Source organism: Macrobrachium rosenbergii, chromosome 3 (assembly GCF_040412425.1).
Source record: "Macrobrachium rosenbergii isolate ZJJX-2024 chromosome 3, ASM4041242v1, whole genome shotgun sequence".
Taxonomy (NCBI): Eukaryota; Metazoa; Arthropoda; class Malacostraca; order Decapoda; family Palaemonidae; genus Macrobrachium; species Macrobrachium rosenbergii.
The window spans coordinates 7,352,728-7,375,682 of record NC_089743.1 but is presented as its reverse complement, the minus strand read 5'-3'; the positions used below and the strand labels follow the sequence as shown (position 1 = coordinate 7,375,682).

Sequence of the window (22,955 nt, the reverse complement as noted above, 5' to 3'; positions counted from 1 at the left end):
GAAAGACTGGGTAAACCTCTGTTGATAAGTTTTTGTTCTGTATATATGCTATGTATACTCCATGGTATACTCTATAGATGTGAAAAGCCAGTGGCTGAGGAGGGGTTTGGGGTAGCATATGACAAAGATTAACGTTTACTGGAAATGAGTACGTGCTAGGTAATCAGTTGCGGAAAAAAATACAAAATTCACCATGAACAATTACAGAAACAAAAAAACCAAGTTCCTACTAATATCGTTACCCATACAAGTAATTCTGGTAGATCTAAATCTTCTAACTTAACTTTTTCCACAGTTTTTTGGTTGCTAATCATGGATTTACCTTTAATTTTTGTTGCACGACTGTAATTAACCTGTAATTAACGACAGAACTTCATCCAACAAGCTAGGGGAGCCGATGGGAAAGTGGGGTTATGGGTGGGGTATACCACTGGGACAGGTGATTTGCTCCCTCCAACCAACAAGCTAGGGGACCCGATGGGAATGGGGGTTATGGGTGGGGTATACCTCTGAGACAGGACAATTTGCTCCCTCGCTTGTTACTACCCTACAATTTAGGGGACCCCTAGCGAAAGCGGGGTTATGGGTGGGGTAGACCACGGGGGGTGAGAAGGCGACCAAACTTTACTCTATACGGCATTACAGAGACAAAAAAACCCTTACACAAACAGGAGGAACAAGACGACAAAGGTAGCCATTACAGAGACAAAACTTTCACTACTGTTGCAATTTCGAATGCTGCCATGCATGCACACTCTCATAGGGGGAGCTTTTGGTACAGAGGCCGTCTCCTTACTGAGGAAATAGGGGTGCTGAGGGGATAATGTTCATTTCTGGTCCTTCTAGTTTCAATTTTGCGAAATGTAATTCCCCAGAGGCTAGTACTGAACACGGCAAAATACATTTGAACCCCCAGGGGTTGTACTGAACACGGCGAAAAACATTTGAACCCCCAGGTCCCAGTACTAAACACGGCAAAAGGGGCTTCAGGAGGAAATGAGAAGTTTCTCCCACCATTGGAGGGGGTGTGGGGGGAATTCATACGCGATCCTTAATGGTTACACCACCGTCTTTCCAACTATTGCACCCGCCTGATAAGCATTTCGTTTCAGTACACCAGCTGATTCCTTGCTGCGTGCTCCTGTGAACCTGTAACACACCACCTTTGGCCGTTACCTGCATAAACTCATACGTCAACTACGGGGAAATTAACGCATGTTGTTCCAGCAATTACGAGATGTTAATTCAACTGCGTCAAGATCACATCCTTTAAAAAAAAAAAATGGGCAAATTTTAGACTCCGGTTCGGTAGTGAGTGCAGGCTTGGAGTCCCTATGGAAAGTTTACTGGGGCTTCTTTTCTTAGCGTACTGAATTGTGTTTTATTTTCCAGATTATTTTATGAATTTGGAACTCTAAGTACATCTCTGTGCCTATTTTTATCTTGGAAACTGTTTTTTTTTTTTTTACACTTTTAAGGCTGCTGGTAAAGGAGGTGAAGTTTTGTTTTTGTCGGTCACATGTTATTTGTCCCTGTGCCAGGTACCAGGCAGTGTTGCGCCGCCCCCCAATTTCATTGATACCCACTCTTGTTCTCAACACGTTCTGCAGTTGCGCACTCCTCCTCCTCCCACACCCTCTGTTGTGCCATTCCTCACACACACCCCCCCCATTTGGGGCACGTGAGGTGTTTTCTCCCTCCCTGCCCCCAGTTACCTTCCTCCCCTTTCAGCCGCTCGCTCCTAGTGATTGATGGCTCCCTGGCGTTTTCCTCCTCCAGGGGACGCTTCCACACCGTAAACATGTCTGCTCCATTTCTGTGTTCTCCCCCACCCAAAACCCTGAGTTCCCACAGTCCCCTCTTTACTGTGAGTATAGTTAAGGGGCAAATAACAGTTGGCCGACAATAAACAAAATCACCTTAAAGTGTAGAAAAACCAGTTTTCAAGGTAAAACCAGGCGAGGAGCTAATACTTAGAATTACCGTAATTCCAAGGTAGCGTTCAGCACGGTGATAACCTATCGTTTACTGATATTTATTTACTAGTGATAACCTATCGTTTACTGAAATTTATTTACTGAAAACCATAGAAAAGGGTGTACAAGATGCAATATGGGTGGGGTGAGATAACTTTTAAAAATTTACCAAAAATGTGTGAGAAATTTACAGTCTTAGATTCTTACAACGAAAAGCTGCGAGGGACGCCATGTTTAGTAGCAGCCATCGGGAATTTACGTACAAAACAAAGAAAAGTCGGTAAGTTAGTGTTTCACATTATTTCGGCAACGTTTTCAAGTTATCTCACCTGTAATGTGTATATATATATATATATATATATATATATATATATATATATGTATATTTATGTATGTATATATATATATGTATATATAATATATATATATAATATATATATATATATATCTGTATATTTATGTATGTTTATATATATATATATATATATATATATATATATATATATATATATATATGGTTACTTTCAACATGCTTGCTTTCCCACTGCATGTTTCCCGTTAAATCACAAATTATTTACGTTTCTTTTCCATTGAAGATGTATTTCTTTGCAACAGACAGAAGTATATGATATATATATATATATATATATATATATATATATATATATATATATATATATATATATATATATATATATATATATATATATATATATATATACTGTATATATAAATTCATAAGTACCCATTTCTACCTTTGAACCGGCGAAAAGTTGACAGATCTCGAGGGGGACGCGGTCGTTCTTCTCTGTCGACTGACTGGCCTCACTGCTAATGTTTAAGTGTTGAAATGGTTGATGATAAACTGGGGGAAGAAAAACCAAGCTTGGCCATCCGGCCGCAGCGACGATTGAAAGCACGTGAACCAATAACAATGACTCGTAACCGAGGCAAGACCAATGAGAAAGCTCATATTACCGAAGAGGCACTGATAAAATTCCACGTCAGCCAGGCAACCATACGTGTACGTGTACTCTACGAGATGCGAAGGGCCACCATGGGCCCATTCGCCAAAAAGTGACATTTTCATGGCGAAACATTGAATATGAACTAAGCATATTCTTGTTTTCATTAATATTTATTAAAAGATCTGTACAAATATATACTGTAAACATCTGTATAAATATATTTATAAAATAAGTATATTTATACCCGCCCTCACCCGACTTAAAAATAAGTATATTTATACCCGCCCCCACCCGAAGTCGGGTGAGGGGGGGGGGTTTAAAGACAACGTCGAAACGACCGGGGCGTGGTCTGTGCTGTGTTGCCTGACGTTTCGCTTCGTCCTGCGTCCGATCGTTTTGCAGAACGCTTTCTCCAAATTTTTCTAGATCTTGGCTTTCTTTGGGTTTCCATTCGTTGCGTGTTTTCAGTATGAACAAGCGTGAAGCGTTAACTTACAGTACCGTATGATTCCGTATGTTTTCCATTCGCGACACCATTTACTTTAAGTGCCTCATTTGGGGCTACCTTAATAGTTAATAGACTCCTGTAATCGTTGTCACAATATTTGGACACGAAACTCTTCTTGGTAGGAAGTGCATACAAATCTGTTTCCCAAAAGGGAAGGGAGAAAAATGATAAACACCGCCCATACAAGAAAGTTTTGTACAAGTGTAAACGTTTTATTAAAAATATTTTCAAGTCTCTCTCTCTCTCTCTCGTGAACCCGACTCAAAACATTCTTTAAGCAGTAAAAAAAAAAAAAAAGCCAAGGTAACTCAGCCCCACGCCCTCAAAGAGAAAAAGACGTTAGGTGTGACAGAGGCAGACAAAAATCTGTTCAACGATTCTCAGCTGAAATGTTATCACCGAGTGTGAAGGGGCTAATTTGACTTTATTAATATTCTCCTAGTAATCTTCCTATACTTAACCTCCTTCTCCGGGATTTTCCTCTTTTCCACAGCGTTTGCAAATATAAAATGGGAATTGGGCTTAAAGAGTAGTTTGGCGTTTCCATACTCTAGTTTTGAAGAGCACCAAGACTCAAAATACACTATTTAGGGATCTCGAAAAGCTGCGGAAATACCAACAACAAGGCCAAAGAAATGATACCTTAACAAATACAATTATCAAGAGTTCAGTTCTGCTCGGAATAATTATACTGTATATACCGGTTATGTTACATTGCCTTATGTTAACCTGATCACTAAGTGACAACGAAGAAGAGCATGTACTGTAGATTAAAAAAATTTCACCGTCATTACATACAGTATATATATGAAGGACACATTAAAAGCCACATAAGTAAGTAAAAAGACCATGAAGTATATGATCCTAGACGACTCCTACTCTTATTTGAGCGGGACTATGGTACTCCAACTGCCTTGGATGTTCAAGTTAGTTTTATGAAGTCGACATACATTGCCTCCAAGTATTGCAGTGTGTGTGTTTGTGTGTGTGTGTTTCCGTATAAGAATTCCTGAAGTCTGAATTACCTACTGTTTCCTACAATGACCGTATATTTTTGGACGGGAATCTCTATGACGGTTTCTTAAAAAGGCTGTGATTATATCCACAAACCAAGATGTTGCAATTAACAACACACACACACACACACACACAAAGAAAAGAACTCCTCTAAGCCAAAGGCATCTTTCTCTCAATCTGAGGAGCTCTTGCATTCATCAAGTACAATAAAAAGTACACTCTTGATGCCACTGTCGAGTTTCTTGCTCATGCATATTACATGCTCTTCAGAATTCAAAATTTGCTCTAATGTTTCAAAAAGATATTGGAATCCCGATAACTTAAATTATACTCAGAGACAAATAAGACCACTTAAGTAAATCACAGGACACTTAAAATTTACGTAACTCTAATACACACACACACATATATATGCGTGTGTGTGTGTGTTTTATGTATGTACGTACGTATGTATGTGCATTATAAATTGGGTTGGTGTACTTGACTGAAATATCAAAGCACGGAAATTGAAAGTCATCGCCAAGGGCGCGGAGAAAGACCGGCGAACACGTACACCCAATGTACAGTTGTGTTCAATACGTACTGATAAGAGAATTACCCAGAACGTGGATATTTTCAGTGAACCTGTTATCGAATTTTATATTAGATTATAATACTGTTTATGGACTAGGGTAATGTTTTCAAACTTTTTATTTACTGTGACCTACGAAAAGAACTGTATTTTGCATTACGATTCTGTGAAGTATATTCCTTTATTTACTATTGACACATGATAAATTTATATTTATAGCTAGAACCTCTTCAATTAGATTACATATTACTATTTTTCGGAAGAATGTAGAAAAAATACAGATTTTGCATGACAACCTTGCAAAAAATGTAAAAATGTATTGTAAGCGCTGTAATTTAAATAAAGATATTAGACAATGTGCCATATGTGTTTGTTTATATGTAAGCATGTGATTTGAATTTGAAATACAGGAGGACAGTGATACACGCATGTCTAGTGCAGTATTGAGGCCGTTCCAATGTTTCGCTTTTAACCGAGTCACAGTCGAAAATGCTAATTGCTACAAATAAGCATTATTATTATTATTAAAAAGAAATAATGTCAGATCTCCTTGTTACCTAAAAGTGGAACTTTTCGTTTAGTGTTAATCCAAAATGATATTTCTTTGCCCAGCTTCATTCTTCAATGTAAATGAACCACTGAGACGCAGCAATTCAGCTTCACCTTCAGGATCGAAGTTGAACTCTGTTGCCGATTCGATGAGACGATTTCATCATACCCCTACTTTGGACGATAGTTACTGAGGCTTAGGAATAGAGACTGAGCTGTGACAATACTACGAGTTGTAATTCTTTTAAATATTTTCATTGAAAACGTTCTCAACAGTGTGTTGTAAAAGTTGAAAACATGAAAGGTGGGTTGATCTTTTATTTCTTGCTTGCCATTGCCTCAAATTCTTCTGGAACCCTTCCGTATATTCAGTGTGTTGGAATATATTACCGCTCTTCCTTGAGTTATAAGTTTGAATCGTTAAGATTCCAAAAATACCAGAACTTGTCGAAGTGTAAAGCAGCGAATCCAAATAGCACTGTTATCAGCTACCTCCAAAAATCTTTTCCAACCCTGCTGCATAATTTTGTAATCGCTTTGCATATTTTAAAAATTTACACTGCTCAACAAGGCAAGATTCTGATACAGTAAATATTCCTGAGCCAGCTGTATATAGTCAAATTTAGACAACACAACAAGTCCCAATACACATAATTTTGCCACTGGTATCTGACTGAACTAAAAGTGTAGCACAATTTGTAACATTGATGCTTTCTTCCATCTTTCTTAGAAAAGCTATAGTAGACTTCAGTCGTGTAATAAGCTCTTCTAAATGCTCTAAATAAAACAAATTCTACGTGATATTGTTGTCAAAGACATCTGCTACCACTCACTTTTCAGAAGACTGATTTTGTTGGGTTTAGTTTGTCAAGCCTGACACTGGGGCACTTCCGGCCATTCAGCGCTTTAGACAGTGAAAATTAAGTAGATGAAGCACATGGATCTAAAGATAGAATTGGGAGAAAGTCGCAAAGTTGCACTAAGAAGTAATAGTCAATGGTCGGACACCAAGACTGAAGAAAGGAAGCGGGGATGGTGGTAAGTAAAAGGCTAAAAGTGGGTGTAACTAGGGGCCGAAAGGACGCTGCAAAACCCCTTTAAGAATGCCTACTCTGCACTATGCGAGGTGCACTAATGGCAGATTTTTCATTAAGCATGACATCCAAACAGGATGGAAACATAACCTTTTCAGGTAATGTGGGGTACTTTCTCATTTGCCACAAAATGCTGAGAGATACACTGACAATGAATCTTTCTCATTAACAGTTGTAAAAGGACACAGAGCTTTTACTGATGACTGTGAGGCTTCATTCTTTCTTTGGGAATATTGCAAAGACTTATTTGTAATGATGGTGTACTGTTTTTCCGAACACATTCTTAGTTTTATTATGATTCAAACTCTCAGTGACAATATCATCATGACAGACCATATATGGAGATCTACTGTTTCCATTTGAATCCAGTGATATAATAAAACTAACTGCAAGTATTCCACGCTGCAGAGCCTTGTTACACTCTTCTTTTTATTAGGTGCCACAAAAGCAGTCTCGTTGGAGTTACTATCTTTCACAAGGTCTACGGAAGTTGCATTTTCTGATGTAACCCGTCGAAGTTGATGCTGCCCTATATGCATCCTTAGTTGGCGCCTTGGTCACCTGAAAGCACCAGTCGCCTACCAACAAGCCTGGCAACATCAGTCGCGTAATTGACAATGTTGTGCAATAAGTATAGATGAAATAATCCCTTTCTCTGGCTAATTTTTTCGGGTTTTTCTGTTTTGTCGTGGCCCATTTTCCTAATTTGGCAACCAATCCCTTATTAGGTCAAGAAAAGCAGTTGGAAAAATCCTAGACAACTTCTAGGCCACACTCGATTTTACGAGACATCGCAGATCTATCAAGATATAAACACTCTTCAACTATTCTGAAATTGCTTTTGCAAAGGTTTTGAGGAATTTTGCCTAGCAGTTTAAACTATACCATTCTTGGTCGACACGTGAGACAGTGACATTATCCATTAGGTATCAACCCCAGCACCGGGCCTAAAATTCGAAGATGCTTTCATTTAGTTATCAACAGTCAATAATATATACAGTATATGTGTGTATGTATGTATGTATGTATGTATAAATATGGAAGGGGCCTTATGTAAATATATATATTCTTATATATTTTCCATTCGTCCCTTTAGCCTGTTAGATAGAAAATCAAATTTAACGACGGCTGAGAAGATGCCATGACAGGGAAGTGAACTGATATAGGCCTATCCCCCCAGATTACCTGATTCGGGGGGAAACAATACCACTCCTTAGCCTCAGCATCGGATGTTTTTCGGTGGGGGTTAGATATCCGTTAAGCACAAAGGGCGAATTAGGGATGTAAGTGGGCTGCTCTCCTTACCTTTGAGAGTCTTAGCCATAAGATCTATTTCCCTTCGAACTTTGTACTGGTGGAAATTGCATTTCAGGTCAACCGATGTCTTGTGCCCGCCACTGAAAACAACATATGCGAGGTTTTGCACCCACGCACACACACACACCTCAGAACACTCCTTTTCACTCAAGGGACCAGGCGCACCTGCGAGGAGAGGTGACCGAAGTGCTCAGGGAAATGGAGTTTGAGTCTTAGCTTTTTTGCGATTTGCTGAAATCATACCCTTCAAGAATGCAGGCTGTGGTACAGGCAGATGGAGGCCACACAAAATATTAAATACTCAGAGAGGAACTTAAATAAATACCTGTTCTGAATTACTTTTGTTTTTGTCCATATCAATTTTAGTTTATGCTGTAGAAGGGGGCTCTAATTTCAGGAAACACCCTGTATATGTATATGTATATGTATATATATATATATATATATATATATATATATATATATATATATATATATATATATATATATATATTATATATATATATATATATATATATATATATATATATATTATATTATATATATATATATATATATATATATATATATATATATATATATATATATATATATATATATATATATATATATATATATATATATATATATATATATATATATTATTATGATTAGCAAGAATTCGCTAGCAAATTGCCTCCCCTCCTTTGTTGTTGTTGGTTGTTCTGTTGTGTTTCATTTACTGCCAGCCAGCCGATCGATAGACCATCTGTCTATCGACTTAAAAACAAGGGTTTAAAAGATTAAAGGCCGCTCCCATTTTTGATAAAGATCTTTCCTTCGAGGCAAAAGTAATCTGTCTTGGGTGTTTCAGGCAGATAGCAAAATGCACTTAGAGACACTTGTTCCCCAAGGGCTAGTACTAAACACGGTGAAACAGTGACTCACCTACACTGTTTCGCGTGTTTAGTACTAGCCCTCGGGCATCAAATGTATTTTGCCGTGTTTAGTATTAGCCCCTGGGGGATCAAATGTCTCTCAGTGAATTTCGCTGTTTGCCTGAAATTTTAGACAGTTTAGGAAATGCCTGGTTTCACTGTCTGCCTGCAACATATATATATTTTACAAAAGGCCCTTACTCAATCCCCTCCGCACCCCCGCCGACTTTGACAGCTGACGACTTCTTTGTTTTCGACCTTACTGTAGCTGGGATACAGCACGAATTCATATGACGGAATATTTGTATGACTTCCCCAAGGCCTTGGACTTCCCAGTGACTCATCAGAATCGTCGGCATCGTTGCCGACGGGGCTGATAAGAAAAGAAAAAGATAGACGCATTTTACGACTTGAATCTGATAATGCTGAAGGTACAGCAATGGCCTTATTTCTTTATCATTACTACTTGGTGATTTGTGTTTCCTGTGGTTATTTCTATAGAATCAGATGACGAGAAAGATGCAAGACACAATATGAAAGGTAAAGAACATTCGGAAGAGAGTTTTTATGTTTATGTTACGTTTATAAGAACACTTGTACCCTGAAGTAGTAAACGAGCAATTTCTTTATAATTAGCGTTGTCATACGGCATTTAAGCTGCGAGATTAAGGAATGCTGAACCTCTCTCTCTCTCTCTGTGTCTCTCTCTCTCTCTCTCTCTCTCTCACACACAGCATCTAGATCAGTGGTTCCCAAAGTGGGGTGTACCCCCTGGTGGGGGTAATTTGATTTTTAAGGGTGGGTGGCAAATCGAGAATGTTTAAACCAAGTTAATGGCCTTTTGGGCTTCCTCCACGTGAATATAAGAATTACAGTATATATCACCACAGGAGCATCAGGATTTTAGAAGTGATTGGGTGGGACATGGCCAGAAAAAGGTAAGGAACCTCTGATCTAGACAGTCACAGAATTTCAATAATGTTTTCTTGTATCTTCAAAAAGAGTTTATACATTTTTATTTCATTCTTATTCATAGTTCATCTTCAAAAGTTATATTTTCAGTTTCGTAAGAGAGTAGAGATGATATCCCTCGGATAGCATTAGGGTGGCTTGACCGACTCTTTCCTTCCTCTACCATCTAGCTTTGGTAATCACTCTGACGCCCTTTTCCTCCATTCTTCCTATCGTTCACCTTCTGCAGGGCGTCTGTAAGTCATTCCCAAGGTAAACTGAATTCGATGTTAACTGATATTTATGGCTATATATATATATATATATATATATATATATATATATATATATATATATATATATATATATATATATATATATAGAGAGAGAGAGAGAGAGAGAGAGAGAGAGAGAGAGATAAAGTATATATTAGTTTTACAGACCACTGAGCTGATTAACAGCTCTCCTAGGGCTGGCCCGAAGGATTAGACTTATTTGACGTGGCTAAGAACCAACTGGTTACCTAGTAACGGGACCTACAGCTTATTGCGAATCCGAACCACAATATACCGAGAAATGAATTTCTATCACCAGAAATAAATTCCTCTAATTCTTCATTAGCCGGGCGGAGACTGAACTTGGGCTAGCGAAAAGGCAACAACTCTACCGACTCGCCCAACGAGGAACTGAGATAGATAGATAGATAGATAGACAGATTGATGATAGATAGATAATACATATATTATATATACACATATATGTATATATACATACACATATATATATATATGTATACATATAAATTTATATTTATATAACAGGACCTCATTTACAGTGGATGGTATCTAGCGGAGATATTTATTCAAGAAAAGTTACAGGCTTTCTAGGACTAACAGTCCTCATCGTCTGGCGTCCGTACATTGTATTAATGCACAGAACAATTGTGTAAGTGATAAAGTTCATACATATATATATACATATATATAATATATATTATATATATGTATATATATATGTGTGTGTGTAAATATATACAGTGATTTCCAGTAATAGGATGGTCCAGAAGTAAACACAATGGTCACTGTCCTCAATCATACTTAAAACAGAGGAAATGTGGATGAACCTCTGTACAGAGAATACCACAACGTCGGACACTTCATAGACCTAGGAGGTTCATCAGCAGCACACTGATGTCCCCAATACACTAACTGCACCATCACCTCTGTCTTGTATATGCCTTCTGCCAACTTCACTGCTGAGGTCACCTGTCCAGAATCTCTTTTACATCACCTACCATTATTTTCTAGGTCTTCCTATCACCTTTTTTTCCTAACACTTTTGGATTCGAAATTCTTTCCACCATTCTGTCAACCTCCATTCTTTCCACATAATTCAACCATCACAAGAAATTCTGATCTATCCATTCATTTACACTAACCCTTTGCCACTTCTGCGTACTTCCAGTCTTCATCCTTTGTATTCTTTTTAGGCCACATATACACTAGATAAATCATTCATTTCTAAAGCTTCTACCATTTCTATTTATTTCGCATTCAGCATTCTCACTTCACTTTCAAAGATGAGAGTGGGCTCAACAATCTATTCTTATATTCCAATATTGGCATCTGGTTACTTTCCTCCAAGTCTTTATTGCACATCTCGCTTCCTTTATTTCTTCACCTTCCCTGTCATTCACCTTTTCTCTCATCCTACCACCATTTAAAAAACTTACAACCAAATCTCCATATATTCTACTGCTTCGACTCTCCACTATGCAATTTAACACTCATAGCTACATTTTCTATGTTCAGATTTGCTCTCATAACCTTACTCTTGCTCACATTTACTCTCAACTTTCTATTCTGCAGACACATTCAAACTCCTTCATTAGCTTGTAGTTTCTCTTTCCTCTCGCCAGTCAGCCTACTCTCATTATCTCACAACTTTGCACTTACATCTACTGTCCCTTCTCTAATTTCTCTGATCACTCCACCCATAAAATATCAAACAACCATAGAGACATTACACACTCTTTTCAGCCATATTTTTACACCAAACCAGTCACTCTCCCGTCTGTAAAGCCTGACACGTGCTTTACATCCATCATAAAAACTTTAAACACATATATAACGTATATATATTGCTAAGAGAGTTGACATTCCCAAGGCAACTCTCCCTTCAAAAATAAAGTAAAACTTCCCTATAAACAAACTTAATAAGCTTCTGTTCATTGAGTTTGCTTGTTATGACACACTGACAGTCAGTTGTGGAAAAATTTCCCCCTTCAATCTCATTCTATTAGCCCCTTGCTGCTTCTAATCCTCTCTTGAGCTCCGTGACTGTGGTAAACCTCTTATTCCAGGTACTGACCTGAACTTGGAGGAGATGCCTAGCCACCTGAATGACCCAAGACATTGATTAAGATGTCTGTGCCTCCTATATGACTTGAGGCACAGATTAACCGCCCAGCATTCGCCAAAAGAGAAAAGTTGGATGTCACAGAATGCATCTGGATGACTTCTGGGCTCAAAAGCCAGAAAATTTATGAGATGATAAACAGTTCCCCATCCCAGGACATCGAGAGAGACCAGAACACTGCTAAGCAAGTCACATATTTGACTGCCCACTCTTTCAGAGACAACATCCATCTGTGGCTGAATGACTCAGTCCTAGTATCTTAAAACCCAGTGCCGACCCCACACCCTTCCCTTGGTACGACCACAGGAGCCACCTCTTCAGAATTAAGGTACAGTAAGGAATTGAGCTTGTCCAGTCACTTAGCTTTTTCTTGTCCTAAACGTTTCTGTTTCCAAGTGCAACTTCTACATGGACCTGACCTATCATGTTAAATTTGTGTCACAAGCTTATTCAGTAGTGTTTTATGTAAAGAGGATTTCTGTCACCCTCAGCGCTAGCCTTTTATCCTCGCTATTACCATTATTTTATCAAGTGATCATGTGCCTTTCCCTGTTGCAGAAAGATGTGCTTGCTGCTGTGAACTTTTCTGCCACGACTGTATGCTTGTTGGTTACAATGAAGAAATTTCCAAGTGCAACCTTATGAACAGTGCCATTGAAGTTTAATCCCAGCTAACGTCCATTATTCATTTTATATGTGCTGCTGCAGGACACCCCGTGGCCTGTTGTATCCCTCCTTGTCTCCTGATTTTGTATTGTAAATACATGTAATTTAGTTGTCCTGAGAGTTTCTCTCCAAAATCCTTCTAAAGTAAGACCTTCAGCCCCTGTTCCTTTGCAGGTGATACAGTCAGATCAGCAACATCCTTGTGGTAGTTTACTAGATCCGCACCTTCAAGCATAATTATATGTGTGTGTGTATATATATATTTATACATAATATATATAATATATATATATATATATATATATATATATATATATATATATATATACATATATATATATACTGTCACAATTGTATGCTGCTCTCATCTCTATGTTCTCTTACAGTAAGAGCAGAAGTCCCACCAATTAAGGAGGGTACCCCTCACCCTATGGGACTGAAAGTGAAGTGGTATTTTTGGACACAGTTTTCAGAAGGGTCGAGTCAGGTAGGCGGATTAAGTGATTCATTGGGGATAGGCATGCTAGTAGTGTCACTCTGTACCCTTGTCCCAAGACCTAGATCTCTGTGCTCTGCTTTTTGCTGGCTCTTAATTGTTTTTAATTGTTGGCAGTCATGTGATTCCAGCAGTCAATTTGAGTTCACTTATTTGTAAACAGTCCCATGTGACTCGCCCTGTCAAAGGAAAGGTACGACCTTGAGCTGTCATTTCCAATCACTGTCACTCAATGACTACACCGGTGAGCATATTTCCATTTTTTCACACAACTAACGTAAATCTCACATAGTAAATTGAAAATCTTTTACAAATTAATTAGAGCAATGGGAACCAGAACACACCTTTTATTTAATCAGTGAGAGTGAAGTCCATTTAATTAGTTAGAGGTAACGAGTCAACCTTATACTATAGCCGCTTCTCAGTCAGGAGAGAGAGAGAGAGAGAGAGAGAGAGAGAGAGAGAGAGAGAGAGAGAGAGAGAGAGAGAAAAATCAGTTATCCTTTATCTGTACGCTATTTTACCCAAATTAATGGTGGGTATGGTTTGTTAGGTATTATTGAAAGCTAACCTATTACTTTACAAGGCCGAGTTAAAGAAATCAAACCCAAGATTATACATTAAATTCAATCCCTGGGATAGCCCGTGTTCATCAGCGTGTATTTCCTATTCCTTTGACTTCTTATGCGTAGTGCTGTTGACTATACACATACATACTTATATCCCTTGTATAATCTTCATCCACTTTTCCATTAAGCACTTTAGGTGACTGAGCGGGTACTTGAGCCGTTTCTTAAAAGAGAGAGAACAGCCAAAATTAGACCTCTGCATCACAGAATAATTTTGGGTGTAAGTTAAAATTAACAACAGTTTATTGAAACTGTGTCACATGAGTGGGTACTGTCAAGACTTATGTATACTGTAAGCAATAAATTGCACACTGAGTGCACACCCCAAGTCTTCCTCCCTCCACATAAAAGGGAGCAACATTACTAGTGCCCAGGAAGTAGTCACCCACGAGTGCCAACCAAAGGGATTCCCCTTTCACAGCGCCATTAATCTAAGGCACTGCCAACGAGTAACCCACCTGAAGTGAATTAACATTTCTTTTACTGATCAAGTGCACTCTGCTTTGGGCTGAGGGCCATTTCCCTTCGTACAATTTGTTGTACGACAATTAGTGTTGTTCCTTGAAATACACTGGCATCCTAGTGCCACCAAGAAAGAATCCTGTGTTAATACACAAACCATACCTGTGGACTGAGACACAGAGTGCCAACAATGGCCTGTCCACCCATAAGGATTTTGCTAACCAAGCACTGCTCTAGTTAGTATGACCTTAGAATGGCACACTCAACCACAGTGCCACCTTACTGAAAGGTGCCATTCCATCAAAGTGTTACCAAAATTAAGAGACACTTCCTTAAATTATTAATATGCCCTAATCTACCAGAAACACGTCGACAGAAAGTTACCAAACCTTCATGAATCTGGTGGGGAAGGAGGTGGGTCTCCTGGGAAGAGAGCTCACCAAGAGGGCACAAGAAAAACTAGATGCCTCACTCCAAAGGGAGAAACAGGAAAGAGAGGAGCAAAGGCAGTATGAACTGGCAAAAAAAAAGAGAGGAAGGGAAAAGAAGAGTAACAGAGGTACAAAGAGGCAAAAGAAGGAACAGAGAGGAAGGAGAGAGAAACATGGGAAGAAAGAGAAAGGGTAGAAAGAGAAGAACAAAGGAAATACAAGCTAGCTCTCAAAGAAAAGGAGATTGAGCTTGCGAAAGCCCACCAAGACAGTGCTGTAGCTCTAGCCCAACAGCAACCCACTAACCCCACACCTGCCTTGCCTAATCCTCCTATATCTAGTATCAATTCACTGGTACCAAAGTGGACTGAAGATGAGCCAGAGGCATGGTTGGAGGAGGTAGAAGCACTCTTCATCAACTACACTACCACCGAGATGAGAGGGCCTTACTGCTCTCCAAGCATATGACATGTAAAGCCAAGGCTGCCCTCTGCTTGCTGGATAATGGTAAGAGGGGAAACATTGAGGAAGTTCAGAGGGTAATAACGAAGGCTTCTATCACCCCCGAGAAATGGAGACAATGGTTTAGGAGCCTCCCAAAAGAAATTGGTCAGACCTGGGCTGAGTGGGCCTATTAGAAGACCTGAGCTAGTCTACGCTGGCTCGAATCCATGACATGCACTGAGTTCAAGGACCTGTTTAACCGGATGATGATGGAAGATTTCTTCCAGTGTGTTCCTGGCCTCTCTCACTGTGTACCTCAACAACAAGCAACCCAAAACACTCATGGAAGGCTGTCATATGGCTGACGATTGGGAAACCTATAACCCGTCTTCCAGCATGTCTCACCAGTGCATAGTGTCACCCAGATATCTCTCAGGGCCAGCTTGCCCAAAGAATGGACTCCCTTCAAAACCTCCAGTATGTAACCACTGCCATAAAAAGGACACTCAGAATCTGAGTGCTACTTCAAAGGGGGTGCTAGCAAGCAACACCTTCTTAAGCAGCCCAAGAACACAAATGGTGCCTCTCCATCCACTTCCAAGTAAACCTCAAGGACTGTGGTGCCTTCGGTCACTACAGTGCCGGATATCATGCCTGCCCAAAGCATGGTACCACTACCAAGCACATCAACGTGATCAGTGCCACGCCTGCTGCGGCATGTTCTGCTGGCACTCCTCACCCTGAGAGGTTGTATACTCAGGCAATCTCAGTGGCACCCACTGATGGCTCTAGCATGCCAGTTGATCTGCCTGCTACATTGGACACTGCATCAGACATCTGTCTGATTGCCATGTCCCAAGTGCCAGCCAGTGCCACTGTAGATGAAAAGACCCATTGGACAATGACTTGGGTGGAGGATTTCACCAAGTCCATCCCTACAGTTGAGCTCCAGGTCACTATACCTTGGGGCACACTTAACCAATGCATCGGCGTGGTGAGTCAAATTAAGCATAGAGTCAAGTTCCTGCTGGGTCGAGACCTCCTCTGGGGATGGACTCCCCCAACACCCCTCCGTTGCCTGGATACCTCTGCACTGGAGGCATCGACTGTAGCATCACCTGACATGGGCACAGCCACGTTAGTGGGCATGCCACTGTCAACAGAACCACCTTCCACTTCCCAAATTGGTCAACGGAAGGGGCACTCCCAGTACATAGCCGAGTCCTCCCTCATCTTGAAGGGACAGCCACCAAAAACTTCTTCCCTCACAGCACAAGGAAGCTAACATGACACAGTACCGCTGTGAGATGTGTAAAATGAAAGGGTACTCCATGAACTGGTCTGGATGCCCCAGGCAAGCACCGCACAGCTGTCACCAAAACAGAAAATGTTTCTGGAGGCTCTGACCTCCCCCTGGGACAGGAATCTCTATCTCAGCCCAACTCAGGCTCACCTAGGGGCTTTGAACCCTCGAGTGCCTCGTCAGGCACTCCTAACCTGAAATCTCTGCCAGTGCCACTTGGGCACCCTGAGGAGTGCCAGTCTTCATTCATGACGGATGTTGGGCAGTTACCGAAATTGTACCCTGTGCCTGGCCCCGACTTGGTGTCAGTGCCAGTGCCAGATCACATCACTGGTCCTCCTTTGGGAGACCCACCAAATTTAACTGAGTTGGTCATCACCAATTGTGAGCCTCCAGCACCAGATAATTCTTCTTCCTCATCACCTCCGCCCTCAGAGGATGAACCTCTAACGGACACTACTGCTACACATTCTCTGGTCGACCAGGAAATGTCCTCCCAGGACGCAGAACTGTTACCGCCCTTGCTTCCGTTGTCACAGCAGCTGGAGCAAGGAGCCTTCTAGTAGCCTCTAGGGTTACCCCTGACTTCTCTCCCAACAGCATTTCTGGCCTTTCCCCAGAGTCAGTGCCTTCATCACACCTTAGGACTGTCATAGATAGACCTTGGAGGAACCCAAAGAAGAGGAAAAAGGGGTGGAAGAGATCCAGTTAGCTTACTATAACCACGAGCTCTCCTTGGCACTCGTTGTCCATTGGGGCACAGTGCCTTTCCATCACAGAGTGATCCTGGCAACTAACTAGAGAGGGTAGCCTGAATGATCTCTGATTAAGTACTCTCATACCTCACATCCTAGACAAGATCATGTAAAGTAGTAGTAGTAACCTTGCAATTGTAACAGAAAGAATTTTGTTAATAGAGTAATGACAAAGTATGTCCATATATTAGAGCTAGTATGCTCCTGGCACCATTGGCACAGTGCCTCATTTAGTAGCGTATACCAGCCACCCAAATTCCAGAGGAAGGTGCTTGGATATCTCTCTCATGGGTTCTACTACCATGTCCATATGGTGTATTGAGTTAGAACTGTCCTCTAGCTTCACAAGCTGAAGGACCTGTCCTAGCCACTTATACATGGTGCTGCACTCATTAACCCTTCAGGTTGCTTATTCTTTAACATGTTTGTGTACATCATAGCATAAGAACTTTTGTGATTTGTAATAATACTGCAGTATAGTTAGATCATTGTCACTTAGATTGGTGCTGCGGCAGCCTGATGATATGTTGTGTTTTTAATGATAATGTGCAATTGTACATCTAAAACTTGCCTAGGAATGCACTTTCACTGTCGTCAGAGACAGATAGTTAAACACCCGCAGACACCCTGAAATTAGTCTTAGGGAACTTAAGTTAAGCAAGCTAGTGAAGTTCATAATCCCACCCTAGAAGTTAGGTAGATCACCTTACTTATCTGCACTGCATGGGCAAGACCCATTAGGGGAGGGAAATAACATAACCAAGATGAGCAGCTTGTTTTAGTACAGGCCTTCACGCCCAAACTGGAGTGAATGCCTGATTAAAGGGGGAGCTGTCACAAATGTACGCTGCTCTCGTCTTCATGTTCTCATGCAGTAAAAGCAAACATCCCATCCATTAAGGAGGGTACCCATGCCCTATGGGACTGAAAGCAAAGTGGTATTTTTTGGGCACAGTTTTGAGAAGGGTCGAGTCAGGTAGGCAGATTAAGTGATTCATTTGGGGACAGGCATACTAGTATTGTCTCTCTGTACCCTTGTCCCAAGACCTAGATCTCTGTGCTCTCCTTTTTGCTGGTTCTTTATTGTTTTTACAGGACTGCCGGGCACTCCCTCCTTGAGACTTGCCACTTCCGTGGCCTCAGGGCCTTTAGATGACCAACCACCCAATGAGAGACCAAGAGAAAGCAGTACCTACTCAGTCCTCACACACGCTACTCCCCAAATCTCGGGACATATCTCTTTGTCTTGGCACGCTGCCACAATGGTAAATGGGTCACAAGCGACCCGGACTACATGCAGTCCCTTCATTGTTAACTGAAGACATAGCGGACCATCTAGCTATTCTTGCAAAGTGCTTTTGCAATCTGGATTTGCCCGGTAAGACTGAAATTAGCAATTGAGTACCAGTTACTGTTGCTCTCACTAAATCTCTCGTTTCTCTTCCTTAGAATTCATCTACCAAAGTAAATCCCTTGCTGAACACCAGTATGTGTGTTCCCCATATGAATTAAGTCTATTGTTGATGAAATAATCCTCTGCTCAGTGACATAGAGTTAATCATTCCTCCACTGTGATAGATTATTGCAAGTGAGACAATCTTTTATGCATGAATCCTTATCTGGGAAATGTATTTCCAGACACGTTATCTCATTCCCTCGTGATCCTGTCACCAGCCTACCTGTAAGAAATTGCCTTAGAAAAAAATTAATTCAACCTTGCTACAAGCAAGCCCCTGCTTCTGCAACTGATTGTCAGATTGTAAATTGTGTATTCACAGGCCATGGGCTCCCGTTTGCGTTACAAATGTATAAAATTTCCATTTCTTTCTGCAAGACAGTTAATTGTAAATTTTGTCTTAAGAGTATTTTGCTGGGTTGCATACCAGTCATGATTTATTTCCCCTGCTTGAACTATGTGAAATAAAGTAATTAGTGTAACCACGGGCTTTCATGGTGACCTTTCTATTGGCTTAGATGTAACTATAAGGTAAGTCATCTTGGTTGTTACATTTGCTTATATATTTGGTTCTGGGTAAGTGGCCCCTAAGGCAAATTTCAAAATCAATATTCATTCCACCTTGCCAGAACCAGACCAATATGTAACTATATATATATATATATATATATATATATATATATATATATATATATATATATATATATATATATATATATATATATAATTCTAATAGCCACAATGCCCTATTAACTCGAGAGAGAGTTAAGCAATACCAGGCAAATTAAATTATGCTACAGATGGAAGCATAAATGCCGAAATCCTTATAGATGAAATGGTCCAAAATCTCGCTGGTTAGTTGAATATATGCCCACTTGTTGAACATCACCATGTTTGGATATTTTTGCAGTAGTGCGAACGATATCCAGAAAGAAATGGAAGGTCGGCCAGTGAAATTTTAGTCATCTAAACTCTTAAGTTTGGATTTCAAGCGATTTGTTTTTCAGGAGGTCACAAATATTCATCTCAATCAAAACCAGTGGAATTAAATCATGATTTTCTTCTTCATTCGCAAATTTCAGGCAACAAAAAAATTGAATCTGAACTCCAACAGCCAACAGATGCCTCAGAAAAGTTTGTCATTCGGGGTAGCAACTTGAAGCATTGGTCTCTGCTCTTTATCTGTAGTATGACACACCAAAGTAAGAATACGTATGCAGCATGCACCAAGTATACACTTCTATACGGTACATATACACGTCATCTCTCCTGAACAACGGCTTTATTTTTGGAAGCTGACATTTGTTGATAAAGGGATGTGTTTTTAGACAACAGGAATGATAAACGTTACCACTCTCCATTATATACTTGTAACAAAAAATGCTTATCTTTTAAAACTATGACGATAGTAGATAACTTCTACAGGGCCGGAGGAACCACGAGGCCCTCGATTTTTTTGGTCCTCGTCCCTTGATTGTATTTTATTACTGTAAACGTTGCAGTGAACTATGAACCAAGGCTGTCTGAATGCATTATCCTATCAGGTAGTGAAAATGAACATCGAAGATCAACGAATTTCGATGACATATTTCATGAGTGTGTCACAGTCAAAGCCAAGAAAGTAAGCATTGATCTTTTAACATTTTAAAGCATGTTTAGACTATCCACACTATAGTCATATTCACAGAGTTCACTTTTAATAAGAAATCTATTTTACTCTAGAAAGCAGTGATAGTTCAGCTACAACGAAATCTTAACCGGATAATGAATAATAGTGCCAAGACCAAGAAGGACGCCTTATTCAACAAGAAACGAGAACATTTTAGTAAACCATCCTTTCACTGACCGAGATGTTATGGTTCTGTCTGTCTGTTTGAACAGAACCGACTTCCTAATTTCCAAATGTATTTGCATAAAGATGAAACCAGAGTTGAGTAAGAACTTGTCCGGCATACAATTAGGAACTGTATTTGTTTCTCCGAAGGCACTCAACAGGTTAACAGTAATTTTTACTTTGTATCTGCAAATTTGTGTTCTAAATATAATTTTCTTTTGTATTCCTATTTTATCTTTTATAATTTTTTTTCTATTTTATGTTCCATTTGCAATTTTGTATTTATTTTTATTCGTTTCTTCCATTTTGTTATAAATTAGTATGACAATTAATTTGACTGTATTTGCAATGATTTTCAAAGTTTTTGTTAGTAATTTCTGTTTGATGACACGGTTGTCTATCTTGAATGCCTGTACAAGAAATCGTTCTCCTAATCTTAGCAATATTGTTCAACATCAAATTTTCTATATATATGTACATATATATATATATATATATATATATATATATATATATATATATATATTATATATATATATATATATATATATATATATATATATATATGCATATATACATATATACACACAAATATATAATATATATATTAGCTGCTGACCAACCCAGCGGTGCCCCGGGAATACTTTGAAGGACGCAGAAAAATTTCCCTACATCTTCGAATTGTTTTGTCGTGTGCAAGGCATGTATACTATCATTGAAAATGCTTTTTTTTCCTGTGATTAATAATTCTGTCTTGAATTCATTAAAGAAGACTCTCTGCTCAGGAGAAAGGTGACAGTGTCATACAGATTTCTGCAACGAACAGAAATTCACGTATACTGAAAGGTTAGTAGGTGAAGAGATTCAATCATGGAAATGAATGGCGAAGTGTGGTTTGGGCATGCGCACATCATCAGTTAACCAGAGACCGTTCAGCCGCCTGATTATCACCTCGTTTTCAAGACTGGTATGCAATCGTTATCGCACAAAGCCAAGATGGTAGGCTGTCAGCTTGACAAATAACTTCAGAATATCCATAAGTTATCAAGATAGTGTCCGTTGGCTGTATAAATATTAAATTATTATCACAACGGTAATTTTAGACACCGTAAAGAGAGCTGCTGCTGCTTCCGGTTTCTTGTGCGTGTTAACGAACGCGTTTCAGTTTCCTCAGGCGTTTCTGAGGGAAAGTGTAGGCTGAATTCTGAATGGTCTACCATAGAAATTGTCGACATAGGTTTTCAGTGCTGATTTCACTGCGGTAATAAACAACTATTTATTAATAATTATCATAAATTATGATCCAAATTCACGTAAATTCTGATAAAAATAGGGGATTTATTGTTGCAGGTTAATCATCCGTCTAACAGTGCCTGGAAGAAAGCCTGGAGTGCTTAGGCAAAAAGAGATCACTATCCCATAAAGCACCTGAAGGAAAACTTGACGGAATTGATAAAAACGAAAATTTCATTCAATTTGTCTGTGTTTGATTTCTGTAAAGAGGGTGAAGGTTTGAACTTAGAAAATTTTTCCTGCCTCTCCGTCGAATTGTTTTGTGAAAGTATGTATACAATCATTGAAAATGCTTTTCTTTCCTGAGATTAATGATTCTGTCTTGAATTCACTGCTTTAAATAAACACGATATATACATATATCCAGGCACTTATCTGATTAAAATGGAGAGAGAGAGAGAGAGAGAGAGAGAGAGAGAGAGAGAGAGAGAGAGAGAGAGAGAGAGAGAGACTTGACAGTGGCAAATGTACTTGGGTTTTTTTCTAGTATAACTTGATGTTTAACGCCATTCATAAAGAAAATTTATAAGAGAGAGAGAGAGAGAGATTGCAAGCATGAATTTTCTTGCAATAGTTAAAAACCTTATAGACAGATTTCGCTCCAAATTGTTTGAATGATGCCTTGAGAGAGAGAGAGAGTGTTTGGTGAAGGAGGTTGCACGATGTTGATAGTGTTGCTGTGTGTGGTGGTGGTATTGCCAAACTACCCAATAATTAATTTCAGACCTCATTGAAACCGACTTTATATTGAAATACGTCACAGTAATCACGAAGCAGTCGCTATATTGAATTCCAACGAAGAAACTAACGAATTAATGAGGAAATTCACCATGGAACAACTAAAAAAAGGAAATACCATATATCTTGCATTTCGGGCTTAGCCAGCAGCTACTACACATG

At 39.5% G+C, this 22,955-nt stretch overlaps 1 protein-coding gene and 1 long non-coding RNA gene across 2 annotated transcripts in view; one reads left to right on the top strand and one right to left on the bottom strand.

Moving 5' to 3' along the window:
- LOC136852412 (uncharacterized) overlaps window positions 1–22,955 on the bottom strand; it is a 336,382-nt gene that overhangs the window by 82,392 nt on the left and 231,035 nt on the right.
- On the top strand, window positions 9,386–13,004 carry LOC136828324 (uncharacterized). Its single transcript, XR_010850002.1, has 3 exons — window positions 9,386–9,457; window positions 12,231–12,614; window positions 12,845–13,004. It is a non-coding gene; the product is annotated as an uncharacterized lncRNA (long non-coding RNA).